The sequence below is a fragment of the Lethenteron reissneri genome, unplaced genomic scaffold (assembly GCF_015708825.2).
Source record: "Lethenteron reissneri isolate LAM-NWPU_2019-01 unplaced genomic scaffold, ASM1570882v1 scaffold_1338, whole genome shotgun sequence".
Taxonomy (NCBI): Eukaryota; Metazoa; Chordata; class Hyperoartia; order Petromyzontiformes; family Petromyzontidae; genus Lethenteron; species Lethenteron reissneri.
The window spans coordinates 1-10,189 of NW_026891045.1; the positions used below are offsets into that span (position 1 = coordinate 1).

At 51.0% G+C, this 10,189-nt stretch overlaps 1 non-coding gene across 1 annotated transcript; it reads left to right on the forward strand.

The window, feature by feature from the left end:
• Positions 1-3,837: 3,837 nt before the first annotated feature.
• Positions 3,838-3,939, forward strand: LOC133362028 (U6 spliceosomal RNA). The gene has a single exon (XR_009757448.1). It is a non-coding gene; the product is annotated as a U6 spliceosomal RNA (small nuclear RNA).
• The last annotated feature ends 6,250 nt before the right edge of the window (positions 3,940-10,189 follow it).

Here is a 10,189-nt window from a genome sequence, read left to right on the forward strand (position 1 = left end):
CCTCCCACCACTCCCTTCCACCCTTCCCTCCCTTCCTCCCTCCCCCCTCCCTCCCACCCCTCTCTACCTCCTCCCCTCCCTCCCTTCCACCCCTCCCTCCCCTCCCCCCTCACCCACTGCTCGTCCTCCTGATCCCCTCCCCCTCCCGAACTGATGATTTGGGGTCCATCTCAGCGTAGTGATCGCAGTCGATCAAACCACTCAGCCCCCCTCCTCCCCTCTCCCTGCCCCCCCTGCGACCCCTCCCTCCCCCTCTCTCCTCCTCTCCACCCTCCCCCGCTCTTCCCCGCCCTCCCTCCACCATCCCCCTCCCCCCGCCCCACCCACCCCTCCCCCCGCCCTCCCCCCCCTCTCCACTCCTCCCCCGCCCTCCCTCCCCCTCCCCCGCCGTGCCCCCCCCCCCCGCCGGGTTCAAGGGAGCGTTGGCCCCCCTCTCGAGCTCCCGCCACTCCCGCCGCTCCCGCCGCCTCCCGAGGGAGCGGTGCAACGCGAAATACTCGCGCTCCCACGCCTCCCTGGCCTCCCGCGCCTGCTCCCTCTGCCTCTCCCTCCTGGACTCCCTCTCCCTCCGACTCCCAGTCGCCTCCGCTGAGACGCCCGCCCTGTCTGTCCGGCTGCTGCCGCTGCTGCTGCTGCTGCTGCCGCTGCTGCTGCTGCTGTGGCTGCTGCTGCTGCTGCTGTCGCTGCTGCTGCTGCGGCGGCGCTGCTGCTGCTGCGGGTGCTGCTGCTGCTCCTGCCCCCTGAGCCCGGCCCAGATGTCCGAGATTCTCCTCTGCATGGCCGGCGTCGCCGGTGGGATTCTCGCTCGGTCCTCCTGTGACGTCACAGCAAGCGCCACAGTCGTCGTCACCTCTGTGTGGGTCTCTGTGAGTCTCTATGAGTGTGGGTCTCTGTGGGTCTCTGTGGGTCTCTGTGAGTCTCTATGAGTGTGGGTCTCTGTGGGTCTCTGTGGGTCTCTGTGAGTGTGGGTCTCTGTGGGTCTCTGTGAGTCTCTATGAGTGTGGGTCTCTGTGGGTCTCTGTGGGTCTCTGTGAGTGTGGGTCTCTGTGGGTCTCTGTGAGTCTCTATGAGTGTGGGTCTCTGTGGGTCTCTGTGAGTCTCTGTGAGTGTGGGTCTCTGTGGGTCTCTGTGAGTCTCTATGAGTGTGGGTCTCTGTGGGTCTCTGTGAGTCTCTGTGAGTGTGGGTCTCTGTGGGTCTCTGTGGGTCTCTATGAGTGTGGGTCTCTGTGGGTCTCTGTGCGTCTCTGTGGGTCTCTGTGGGTCTCTGTGAGTCTCTGTGAGTCTGGGTCCTGTGGGTCTCTGTGAGTCTCTATGAGTGTGGGTCTCTGTGGGTCTCTGTGAGTCTCTGTGAGTGTGGGTCTCTGTGGGTCTCTGTGGGTCTCTATGAGTGTGGGTCTCTGTGGGTCTCTGTGAGTCTCTATGAGTATGGGTCTCTGTGGGTCTCTGTGGGTCTCTGTGGGTCTCTGTGGGTCTCTGTGGGTCTGTGGGTGTGGGTCTCTGTGGGTCTCTGTGAGTCTCTATGAGTGTGGGTCTCTGTGGGTCTCTGTGGGTCTCTGTGGGTGTGGGTCTCTGTGGGTCTCTGTGGGTCTCTATGAGTGTGGGTCTCTGTGGGTCTCTGTGGGTCTCTGAGTGTGGGTCTCTGTGAGTGTGGGTCTCTGTGGGTCTCTGGGTCTCTGTGGGTCTCTATGAGTCTGGGTCTCTGTGGGTCTCTGTGAGTGTGGGTCTCTATGAGTGTGGGTCTCTGTGGGTCTCTGTGAGTGTGGTCTCTGTGAGTGTGGGTCTCTGTGGGTGTGGGTCTGTGGGTCTCTGTGAGTGTGTGTCTCTGTGAGTGTGGGTCTCTATGAGTATGAGTCTCTGTGGGTCTCCATGAATATAGGTCTCTGTGGGTCTCTATGAGTATGGGTCTCTATGAGTATGGGTCTCTGTGTGTCTTTGTGGGTCTCTATGAGTGTGGGTATCTGTGGGTCTCTATGAGTATGGGTCTCTGTGGGTCTCTATGAGTATGGGTCTCTATGAGTATGGGTCTCTGTGTGTCTTTGTGGGTCTCTATGAGTGTGGGTCTCTGTGGATCTCTATGAGTATGGATCTCTGTGGGTCTCTATGAGTATGGATCTCTGTGGGTCTCTATGAGTGTGGGTCTCTATGAGTGTGGGTATCTGTGGATCTCTATGAGTATGGATCTCTGTGGGTCTCTATGAGTGTGGGTCTCTATGAGTATGGGTCTCTGTGTGTCTCTATGAGTGTGGGTCTCTATGAGTATGGATCTCTGTGGGTCTCTATGAGTGTGGGTATCTGTGGGTCTCTATGAGTATGGGTCTCTGTGTGTCTGTATGAGTGTGGGTCTCTATGAGTATGGGTCTCTGTGACCTATCTCTCTCCCCACTGCTACCGTTATCGTATTCTCTTACTCCTGCTCTCCGCTATTCCGGGCACCATCACTCCAGCTCCCCATCGCTCCAGCTTCCACCAAGACTCCGTCTCTCTGTTACGCTATACAGTGATACCTCGGTTCACGAACTTAATTCGTGAACTGACTCTGGTCGCGAACCGAATTGGTCGTGAACCGAGGCACATTTTCCCACAGGGTTCAATGTAAATCCGGTTAATCCGTTCTGACCTTTTTATTTGGTTTTTGAAGCACAAAAATATTAAACAAATTACAATACACATTAGTACTGTACAGTATAGTAATGTATAAGAGAGAACACTAACCTTGCTTGAGATGACTTCAGTAAGCACTCAAACGGGTGAACTGTACATTACAGTAAGTACAGTATTGTACAGTACAGTAGTACAGTACTGTATGTGCTAAAAAGCACACCAAAAAGCAAAAAGTCACTGAAAGTGTCTTCACAGTACTCACAGTACTTCTTTCTGTGTCTCTTCTTCTCTCCACGATCTTCCTACAGGAAGTCACGACCACGTGACAGCCTGGAAATAGCATTAAAATGGCCGCGGCTCCTGTTCGTGAACTGGAGCATATTTTATGAACTTTTCTGTTCGTAAACCGAGTTGTTCGTGAACAGAAGCGTTCGTGAACCGAGGTATCACTGTATTTTTAGATCCACCCAATCAGTCCCTATTCATTATCTCACCCCCCGATTACCCATCACCCCCCAGGCCCCAACCCCACGTGACTTTGTTATTGCCGCCTGGGCGACGCCACTCGTTAAGCAATCACCTCTCGGCCAATCACCGGCCTGTGTCCCCGGTTGCCCATAACAGCTGTCACGTCACTTAACGGGTCTCCTCTCAGCAACAACAACATCGTCCTCAAATACCCCTACTGTACACTTGCTTGTCTGCCTAGCAACAGACCCACAGAGCGCGTGGCGCGTGTATTTCAGGTCCTACATCTCTATAAAAATTGTGTGTGTATATATAACAGTACTGTTTGTGTGTATAAACTGTATATTACATATCTCTCTATGTGCGTGTCTCTCTCTGTCTCTCTCTGTCTCTCTGTGTCTCTCTCTGTGTCTCTCTGTCTCTCTCTGTCTCTCTGTGTCTCTCTGTGTGTGTCTCTCTCTCTGTGTATCTCTGTGTCTCTCTCTCTGTCTCTCTGTGTATGTCTCTCTGTGTCTCTCTGTCTCTCCGTGTCATCTCTGTGTGCTTGTCTCTCTGTGTCTGTGTCTCCTGTCTCTCTCTGCTCTCTGTGTTTCTCTGTGTGTCTCTCTCTCTCTGTCTCTCTCTGTGTCTGTGTCTCTCTCTGTGTGTGTTTCTCTCTGTGTCTCTCTCTCTCTCTCTGTGTCTGTCTCTCTCTGTGTCTCTCTGTGTCTCTCTGTGTGTCTGTCTCTCTGTGTGTCTGTCTCTCTCTGTCTCTCTGTGTCTCTCTCTGTACTTGCTCCGGCAGTACATATACTAAAATTGGAACGATACAGAGAAGATTAGCATGGCCCCTGCGCAAGGATGACACGCAAATTCTGTCTCTCTGTCTCTCTCGCGTCTCTCTGTCTCTCTGTGTGTCTCTCTCTGTGTCTCTCTGTGTGTCTCTCTCTCTGTGTCTCTCTGTGTCTGTCTCTCTGTGTCTCTCTGTGCCTGTCTCTGTGGGTGTGTGTCTCTCTGTGTGTGTCTCTCTGTCTCTCTGTGTGTGTCTCTCTCCGTGTCTCTCTCCGTGTCTCTCTCCGTGTCTCTCACTCGGAGGCGACGACGAGAAGAACGGTGACGACGACCACGAGGTGGTGACGACGACGACGACGGCGGCTTGTGATCAGCACGAGGGGGATCATCCCACTGACAGCCACGAGTCACGAGGTCTCCCACGTGGGGGAGGGGCGGGGCTCCTGGCCTCAGGCCACACCCTCTTTCTAGAAGACACGCCCTCTTTCTAGAAGACACGCCCTCTTTCTAGAAGACACGCCATCTTTCTAGAAGCCACTCCCTCTTTCTAGAAGACACGCCCTCTTTCTAGAAGACACGCCCTCTTTCTAGAAGCCACTCCTCTTTCTAGAAGACATGCCCTCTTTCTAGGAGACACGCCATCTTTCTAGAAGCCACTCCCTCTTTCTAGAAGACACGCCCTCTTTCTAGAAGCCACTCCCTCTTTCTAGAAGACACGCCCTCTTTCTAGAAGACACGCCCTCTTTCTAGAAGCCACGCCCTCTTTCTAGAAGACACGCCCACTTTCTAGAAGACACGCCCTCTTTCTAGAAGACACGCCCTCTTTCTATAAGACACGCCCTCTTTCTAGAAGCCACTCCCTCTTTCTAGAAGACACGCCCTCTTTCTAGAAGACAGCCCTCTTTCTAGAACCACTCCCTCTTCTAGAAGACACGCCCTCTTTCTAGAAGACATACCCTCTTTCTAGAAGCCACTCCCTCTTTCTAGAAGACACGCCCTCTTCTAGAAGCCACGCCATCTTTCTAGAAGCCACCTCCCTCTTTCTCGAAGACAACACCCTCTTTCTAGAAGACACGCCCTCTTTCTAGAAGACACGCCCTTCTTTCTAGAAGACACGCCCTCCTTTCTAGAAGACACGCCCTCTTTCTAGAAGACACGCCCTCTTTCTATAAGACACGCCCTCTTTCTAGAAGACACCGCCCTCTTCTAGAAGCCCCTCCCTCTTTCTAGAAGCCACGCCCTCTTTCTAGAAGACACGCCCTCTTTCTAGAAGACACGCCCTCTTTCTAGAAGCCACTCCCTCTTTCTAGAAGACACGCCTCTTTCTAGAAGCCACGCCATCTTTCTAGAAGCCACTCCCTCTTTCTAGAAGACACGCCCTCTTCTAGAAGACACGCCCTCTTTCTAGAAGCCACGCCCTCTTTCTAGAAGACACGCCCTCTTTCTAGAAGACACGACCTCTTCTAAGACACGCCCTCTTTCTAGAAGACACGCCCTCTTTCTAGAAGACACGCCCTCTTTCTAGAAGACACGCCCTCTTTCTAGAGAGACCCGCCCTCTTTCTATAAGACACGCCCTCTTTCTAGAAGACACGCCCTCTTTCTAGAAGCCCCTCCCTCTTTCTTCTAGAAGCCACGCCCTCTTTCTAGAACCCTCTTTCTAGAAGACACGCCCTCTTTCTGGAAGACACGCCCTCTTTATAGAAGACACGCCCTCTTTCTAGAAGCCACGCCCTCTTTCTAGAAGCCACGCCCTCTTTCTAGAAGACACGCCCTCTTTCTAGAAGACACGCCCTCTTTATAGAAGACACGCTCTCTTTCTAGAAGCCACGCCCTCTTTCTAGAAGACACGCCCTCCTTTCTAGAAGACACGCCCTTTTTTAGGAAGCCACGCCCTCTTCTAGAAGACACGCCCTCTTTCTAGAAGACACGCCCTCTTTCTAGAAGACACGCCCTCTTTTCTAGAAGGACACGCCCTCTTTCTAGAGCCCCTCCCTCTTCTAGAAGCCACGCCATCTTTCTAGAAGCCCCTCCCTCTTTCTAGAAGCCACGCCCTCTTTCTAGAAGACACGCCCTCTTTCTAGAAGACACGCCCTCTTTCTAGAAGACACGCCCTCTTTCTAGAAGACACGCCCTCTTTCTAGAAGCCCCTCCCTCTTTCTAGAAGCCACGCCATCTTTCTAGAAGACACGCCCTCTTTATAGAAGACACGCCCTCTTTCTAGAAGACACGCCCTCTTTCTATAAGACACGACCCTCTTTCTAGAAGACACGCCCTCTTTCTGGAAGACACGCCCATCTTATAGAAGACACGCCCTCTTTCTAGAAGCCAACGCCCTATTTCTAGAAGACACGCCCTCTTTCTAGAAGACACGCCCTCTTTATAGAAGACACACCCTCTTTCTAGAAGACACGCCCTCTTTCTATAAGACACGCCCTCTTTCTAGAAGCCACGCCCTCTTTCTAGAAGACACACCCTCTTTCTAGAAGCCACTCCCTCTTTCTAGAAGCCCCTCCCTCTTTCTAGAAGACACGCCCTCTTTCTAGAAGCCACGCCCTCTTTCTAGAAGACAACGCCCCTCTTTATAGAAGCCCCTCCCTCTTTCTAGAAGCCCCTCCCTCTTTCTAGAAGCCCCTCCCTCTTTCTAGAAGACACGCCCTCTTTCTAGAAGCCCCTCCCTCTTCTAGAAGGACACGCCCTCTTTCTAGAAGCCACTCCCTCTTTCTAGAAGGACACGCCCTCTTTCTAGAAGCCACGCCCTCTTTCTAGAAGACACACCCTCTTTCTAGAAGCCACGCCTCCTTCTACGAGACACGCCCTCTTCTAGAAGACACGCACCTCTTTCTAGAAGACACGCCCTCTTTCTAGAAGACACGCCCTCTTCTAGAAGACACGCCCTCTTTTCTATAAGACACGCACTCTTTCTATGAAGACACGCCCTCTTTCTAGAAGACCACGGCCCTCTTTCTAGAGACACGCCCTCTTTCTAGAAGACACGCCCTCTTTCTAGAAGCCACGCCCTCTTCTAGAAGACACGCCCCTCTTTCTAGAAGACACGCCCTCTTTTCTAGAAGACACTCCCTCTTCTATAAGACACGCCCTCTTTCTAGAAGACACGCCCTCTTTCTAGAAGACACGCCCTCTTTCTAGAAGACACGCCCTCTTTCTATAAGACACGCCCTCTTTCTAGAAGACACGCCCTCTTTCTAGAAGACACGCCCTCTTTCTAGAAGACACGCCCTCTTTCTAGAAGACACGCCCTCTTTCTAGAAGACACGCCCTCTTTCTAGAAGCCACGCCCTCTTTCTAGAAGACACGCCCTCTTTCTATAAGACACGCCCTCTTTCTAGAAGACACGCCCTCTTTCTATAAGACACGCCCTCTTTCTAGAAGACACGCCCTCTTTCTAGAAGACACGCCCTCTTTCTAGAAGACTCGCCCTCTTTCTAGAAGCTCCTCCCTCTTTCTAGAAGACACGCCCTCTTTCTAGAAGGCCACGCCCTCTTTCTAGAAGACACGCCCTCTTTCTATACAGACACGCCCTCTTTCTAGAAGGACACGCCCTCTTTCTTATAAGACACGCCCTCTTTCTAGAAGACACGCCCTCTTTCTAGAAGGACACGCCCTCTTTCTAGAAGACTCGCCCTCTTCTAGAAGCTCCTCCCTCTTTCTAGAAGACACGAACGCCCTTCCCGATGGGGCTATGATAATGTTTATGGTTGTGTTATTTCTTAGGAAAGTCACAACACAGGCAGTCCTCTACTTACGACGGAGATGCGTTACGACGACCCGTCGTAAGCCGAAAATACGTAAGTCGAAGATGGCCTCTAGCCTACCCAGGAGTCTTAAAGGACGGTGATAATTTAGCAAAACAAAGCAATTTACAGTAGCGTACTGTATAAACTATATACTGTGTGTACTTATTAATTGCAATACTGTATTGCACAGTGAAATGTAAAGTAAAAAACAAGGAAAAGTCTTAGCCTACCTATATGAACTGCAATTTAATAGAAAGTTTTAGCAGGAAACAAATCCTATCTGCTACAGAAACTTTTAACATGCATTGAACGTATCGTATCATGGTAACCCTAAAATTAAATCGCTAAAGCTACGTATCATAGTGTAGTGTATAGTGTAATGCATAGTGTAGTGTATAGTGTAGTGTATAATGTAGTGTATAGTGTAGTGTATAGTGTGTATAGTGTAATGTATAATGAAGTGTATAGTGTAGTGTAATAATGTAGTGTATAGTAGTGTAATAGTGTAGTGTATAGTGTAGTGCATTGTGTAGTGTATAGTGTAGTGTATAGTGTCGTGTATAGTGTAGTGTATAGTGTAATGTATAATGAAGTGTATAGTGTAGTGTAATAATGTAGTGTATAGTGTAGTGTAATAGTGTAGTGTATAGTATGTTATGTGGTGCATTGTGTAGTGTTAGTGTAGTGTGTAGTGTAGTGTATAGTGTAGTGTATAGTGTAGTGTATAGTGTAGTGCATTGTGTAGTGTATAGTGTAGTGTATAGTGTAGTGTAATAGTGTAGTGTATAGTAGTGTATAGTGTAGTGCATTGTAGTGTATAGTGTAGTGTAGTAGTGTAGTGTGTAGTGTAGTGTATGTAGTGTAGTGTATAGTAGTGTATAGTGCATTGTGTAGTGTATAGTGTAGTGCATTGTGTAGTGTATAGTGTAGTGTATACATGCATTGAACGTATCGTAACGTATCATATTGTCCTGTACTCACCAAGATTCTGTCCGTCGTCTGCACACGGTGAACGATGTTAGGTTGTTGATGGCAATTTTGTCGAATCGCCATCGTAAGATCGAAATGTCGTAAGTCTGACCCCATCGTAACTCGGGGTCTACCTGTACATGTATCCATGTCGTTGGGGTTTTATTTTCGCCGTACGTAGCCAACCGTCATCATTATTATCAGAGGCGCGAGATGAGTCTTAAGGTTACGGGGGGGGGGGGGGGGGGGGCTTCATATTTTCCGAGGGTTCTGTGTTGGGAAGTTTGGATAATGAAGTTGTAAAATAGAATACGGCACAAGTGCAGACAAATAATATGCTTCGTTCACATGTATGTGATTTGTATTGGAACAGAAGCCACTGGCAAGTCACGGCAATACGAGGAACACAGCAGAGGGCAGTGCAGCCAAACACATTGTAATGTGCTCCAGACGCAGTAGTAGCACTAGTGTAGAGGTATTACGTAGAGGGGGTGTAGCGAGCCGTTACGTTGGGGTGTCTACATCAACGTCCGTGCGTGGGGTGTCTACATCAACGTCCGCATACAGCCCCGCCCCTCGGGCGGGGGGGGGGCAGTTGGGTATATAAGGCGGTGCACGAGAGAGCTTGGGGAGTCGTTGGAGCAGAAGAGCCGGTGAAGAGTGAAGAGCAGCGAGCTCACCAGTCAATCACTCACTCAGTCGCTCAGTCAATCAGTAGCTCACCACTCACTCACTTACTCAGTCACTCACTCACTCAGTCACTCACTCAGTCACTCACTCACTCAGTTGCTCACCACTCACTCACTTACTCAGTCACTCACTCAGTCACTCACTCAGTCACTCACTCAGTCGCTCAGTCACTCAGTTGCTCACTCACTCACTCAGTCTCTCAGTCACTCAGTCGCTCAGTCACTCAGTCACTCACTCAGTCGCTCAGTCACTCAGTTGCTCACCACTCACTCGCTCAGTCGCTCAGTCACTCAGTCACTCACTCAGTCGCTCAGTCACTCAGTTGCTCACCACTCACTCACTTACTCAGTCACTCACTCAGTCACTCACTCAGTCAGTCACTCACTCAGTCGCTCACCACTCACTCACTTACTCAGTCACTCACCACTCACTCACTCACTCAGTCACTCACTCAGTCGCTCAGTCACTCAGTCACTCACTCACTCAGTCGCTCACCACTCACTCACTTACTCACCACTCACTCACCATACAGGTTACTCACCACTCACGCACTCACCCACCCACTCAGCCACCCACTCACCTACTCACTCACCTACTCACTCACCTACTCACCTACACACTCACCCACTCACTCACCTACACACTCACCCACTCACCTACACACTCACCCCACTCACCTACACACTCACCCACTCACTCACCTACACACTCACCCACTCACCTACACACTCACCCACTCACTCACTAACTCACCCACTCACCCACTCACTCACTCACTAACTCACCCACTCACTCACCCACTCACTCACCTACTAAGAGTACCAGCTAGCTAGCCTAGCCCTGGACTACCACCCTGACTCGCTGCTCTTGTAAGAGCCGGGCAGGGCAAGCCAGGGGCGACCTCAGAGCAGCAGCGAGGTCTTCTGTGTCCTT